Raw genomic sequence first — 4,861 nt, 5'->3', positions numbered from 1 at the left:
TTTTCTAAAAGCAAAGGAAACAAAAAGACTGTTTCATATGTATATATAAGCTGAAATAATTTATTATTAGTAGACCCTCACTAAAAAGAATGCTACCTTTCAGGAAGAAAGAAAGCAATATCAGACAGAAATTTGAGTCTACACAAGGAATGAAGAACACAGAGATATGTAACTGCATAAGTATATACATAAGATATTTTTCTTGTTGTTCAAATATCTTTAGTGTACAATTTATTATTTAGACAAAAATAAATATAATGTAGTATGGGGTTACCAGTAAAAGGAAAATGAAAAGGAAAATATATGAAGATTTTACAAAGGTCAGAAAGGGAGATTTAAAATTACACTATTTTAAGAGTTTCATACATTACATGAAGTGGTAGACTATCACTTGAAGGTAGACTAAGAAGTTAAACATGTACACAAGAAACACTATATCAACCAAGAGAAAAATAAAAGTTATAGATAATAATACATACAGACAAAATTTAATAATTAAGCATACCATATTATTCCAAAATAAGATAGCTAAAGAAGAAAAAGGGATCAAATGATCATTTTAAATGTAAAGAGTTTAAAGACAAAAACTCAAAGACAGATTGTGAGACTGCACATAAAAGCAGGAGCCAACTCTATGTTGCCTGTGGAAATGTATTTTAAATACAAAGGAATAGATAGGGTAAAGACAAGAGGATAGACAAATATATGCCATTATAATAAATATAAAAAGAAAGTTTTAATGGTTGTATTAATGTAAACTACATTTTATACCAAAAATAGTACTAAGGATATAGAAGGTTATTTCATAATAATATATGTCAATTTATCAAGAAGACAGAGCAATCCTCACCCTTTACCACCAAATAACAGATCTTCAATTGTGGGAAGTAAAAACTGATAGAACCTCAAGGAGAAGTGAACACATTTGAATTATAGTTAGAAATTCCACTACCACTTTCTCAATGTTTAGTAGATTAAGTAGAGAAAAAAAATTAGTAAGGATGCAAAATATTTTAACAACACTATTAACTAACTTAATCTAATTGGCATTTATAGACCTATATGTTCCACCCAACAGCAGAATACACTCTCCTTTCAAGTGCACACAGAACATTTACTAAGATTAACTATAACCTGGGACAAAAAAAAAAAAAAAAAAAAACAAGTCTAAATAAATATAGAAATACTCAAGGCATACAATTATTGACATTTATTCTGGATAAAATCTGTAAGCAAAGTAGGAATAGTCCAAATACCCAGTGATTCCTCAATCTGATAAAAACCATGTACCAAAAACCTACAGCTAATATCATACTTAATGGTAAGAGATTGATGCTTTTTCTCTAATTTTGGAACAAGGCAAAGATGCCCATTCTTACTACTTCTTCAACATAGTACTAGATGCCCTAGCTAGTGCAATATTGCAATAAGGCAAACAAACAAACAATATGATTCACCTGGGAAAAAAGAAATAAAAGTATTTTGCAGATGACATGCTATCTATTTAGACAATCTCAAAAAATCTATCAAATAAATGCTATAAGTAATAATTGAATTTAGATGGGTTATAGGTATAAAATTAACACCGAGTGTGTGCATGTGTATGTGTGTGTGTGTGTGCATGTGTATGTGTGTTATGTGTAGTGAACAGAGCAATTAGAAACTCAAAAACACTATACCATATACCATCGAAAGCGACCCCCAAAACACACTTAGGCACAAATTTCACTAAATATGTACAAAATGTTTATGCTGGAAATTACAAAATATTAATGAAAAAAAAGACCCGAATAGGTGGAAAGACATATCTTGCTCATAGAATGGAAGACTCAACATAGCAAAGATTTCAATTATTCCCCAATTAATACATAGATGTAAATAAATTCATATCAAAATCTCACAAAGTTTATTTTTAATAAACATTAGCAAACATTCTAAATTTTGTATGGAAAGGCAAATGAACTAAAGTAGCTATTTAAAAAAAAAAAAAAAAAAGAACAATGAAGTTGGAGCAATCACACTACCTGACATTAAGATTTAGTGTATAGCTACAATAGTTAAGACATTGCAGTATTTTGAAGGATGGAGATATATATCAATGAAACAGAATAGAGTCTAGAAATAGACCCAGACAGTAATAGCCAAAAACTTTTTTGACAAAGGTACAAAAGACATTCAGTGGAAACATAAGTTTTAAGTTGATGATGTTGGTGGTATAGCCAACACACACACATATAAAATAACCTCAACTTACACTTCACACCTTATACAAAAACAAACTCAAATGCACCATTTACCTAAATTATAAAAAGTAAAACTATAAAACTTTTATACAGGCTTTGCATTCTCTCTCCCTCTCCCAACATGGCAGCCTCAGCAAAAAAGAAAAATAAGAAGAGGAAGACTCTCTCCCTGACAGACTTTCTGGCTGAGGATGGGGGAACTCGTGGAGGAAGCACCTATGTCCCCAAACCAGTCAGCTGGGCTGATGAAACAGATGATCTGGAAGGAGATGTTTCAACCACTTGGCACAGTAATGATGATGATGTGTATAGGGCACCTCCAATTGACTGTTCCATCTTTCCCACTGCTCTATGGGCTGCTTGGAAACCCAGTATCAACCAGAGCCGTCTTCCCAAATTGTCACCCTACATTGGTTTTCTAGGCAACCTGCTCTAAGAGGTGACAGAAAAATTGATTAAGGAATTCTTTAGAGAATTAAATACCAGTGCAGTGCGGTTACCCCATGAACCCAGCAATCCAGAGAGGTTGAAAGGTTTTGGTTATGCTGAGTTTGAGGACCTGGATTCCCTGCTTAGTGTCCTGAGTCTCAATGAAGAGTCTCTAAGTAACAGGAGAATTCGAGTGGACATTGCTGACCAAGCTCAGGATAAAGACAAGGATGATCCTTCTTTTGGCAGGGATAGAAACCAGGAGTCTGACAAAACAGATACAGACTGGAGAGCCCATCCTGCCACAGACACCTTTCATGACTGCCTGCCTAGAAGAGGTGATGATAGCTTTGGAGACAAGTATCGAGATCATTATGATTCAGATTGGTATCATGATGGGTATTGGGACATGGATCGATATGGGGTCTGGGATCGCTATGATGACAGAGGTAGCAGAGACTACGATAGAGGATATGATTCCAGGATAGGCAGTGGCAGAAGAGCATTTGGTAGTGAGTACTGCAGAGATGATGACCACAGAGGAGGCAGGACCACTATGAAGACCAGTAGGACAGCGGAGATGACAGATCATGGAGCTCCAGAGATGATTACTCTTGGGATAATTATAGGTGTGATGATAGAGGTCCCCCCCAAAGACCCAACCTGAATCTAAAGCCTCAAACTACTCCTAAGGAAGATGATACCTCTGCTAGCACATGCCAGTCCAGTCCAGCAGCTTCTATCTTTGGAGGGGCAAAGCCCATTGACACAGCTGCTAGAGAAAGAGAAGCAGAAAAATGACTACAAAAGGAACAAGAGAAATTGAAATGTCAGCTGGATGAGCCAAAACTAGAACGATGGCCTCAGGAGAGACACCCAAGCTGAAGTAGTGAAGAAACTCAGGAACAGGAAGGGTCGAGGACAGGAAGTCAATCATTGCAGACTGGGACCTCAGCCACATCTGGCAGAAATGTATGAAGGAGAGAGAGTGAGAAGTCTCTAGAAAATGAAATACTTAATAAGGAGGAAGACTGTCACTCTCCAACTTCTAAGCCTCCCCAAACTGATTGGCCCCTAAAGGTAATGCCAGCACCTTCACCAAAGGAGAATGCTTGGGTGAAGTGAAGTTCTAAACCTCCTGCTCAATCTCAGAGCTCAGACATAGAGCAGCAATCCCCTACAAGTGGCAGGGAGAAACTAGCTCCAGCTCAGCCATCTGAGGAAGGACCAGCTAGGAAAAACGACAATAAAGTAGATGGGATGAGTGTCCCAAAAGGCCAAACTGGGAACTCCAGCTGTGGTCCAGGAGATGGAGGGAACAAAGACCACTGGAAGGAGTCAGATAGGAAAGATGGCAAAAAAGAATCCAGACTACAGATCTGCACCTGAGCCAAAGAAACCTGAGGAAAATCCAGCATCCAAGTTCAGTTCTGCAAGCAACTATGCAGCTCTCTCTGTTGATGGTGAAGATGAAAACAAGGGAAATTACACTGAATAGACCTCAACATCCTGTGCTTTCGCCTAGTCTCTCCTCCACCCGGGAACATTCGAGAGCAAATCAAACCTCTATCCAGATAAGACAAAATAAAACCTACCATCTCCTGGAAACCTTTCTTAACTTAAAAAAAAAAAAAAAAGAAATGAAATTCTTTTACATGCTGCTACAGCCTTTGAAGTATTGAAGTAACTGGAGAGTCACCAATGCAGCCAGAGAGAAAAAGACTGCAGCTTTTTTAATGGAAAAGTTGTGGTGTGTTTGCCTGTGTGATTAGTGCCCGGGGGACTCCATTTAGCAAAAATGTAATGACAGTGATAGGGTGTCTAGAATCTGGTTGGGCAGTAGGGCAGGTATTAGGAAGAGTGTGAGATTTCTACCTTTTAATTCTTCTTATCCTATTGTGGCATATATGAATTCTCAAACATTATCTGAATACATTTTCCATCTTTGGAAAGGTAGACTTAGGCTCTCAAATTGTTTTAGTCTCAAGGAGGCTGCTAGCCCCTCCTCTTATTTAATTGTGAGTTATTGGGGCCAGCCTAGGGGGGATTCCTTCATTTTTAACCCCCCAGGGAGGGGTGGTTGGGAGTGAGTTATAGCCTCTAAAGAATATGACTGCATGGAACCAAGATAAATCGGAAAATCATGGTTTGAAAAGAAGCTTTTGGGAGGTGATGAATCATTTTGCACC

At 37.4% G+C, this 4,861-nt stretch overlaps 1 pseudogene; it reads left to right on the top strand.

Moving 5' to 3' along the window:
- Nucleotides 1-2,356: 2,356 nt before the first annotated feature.
- LOC138381527 (eukaryotic translation initiation factor 4B pseudogene) lies at nucleotides 2,357-4,170 on the top strand (annotated as a pseudogene).
- The last annotated feature ends 691 nt before the right edge of the window (nucleotides 4,171-4,861 follow it).

This window comes from Eulemur rufifrons, chromosome 3, assembly GCF_041146395.1.
Source record: "Eulemur rufifrons isolate Redbay chromosome 3, OSU_ERuf_1, whole genome shotgun sequence".
Classification (NCBI taxonomy): domain Eukaryota; kingdom Metazoa; phylum Chordata; class Mammalia; order Primates; family Lemuridae; genus Eulemur; species Eulemur rufifrons.
Note: the sequence above shows the minus strand (reverse complement) of the source record. Positions and strands in the feature narration are given on the sequence as shown.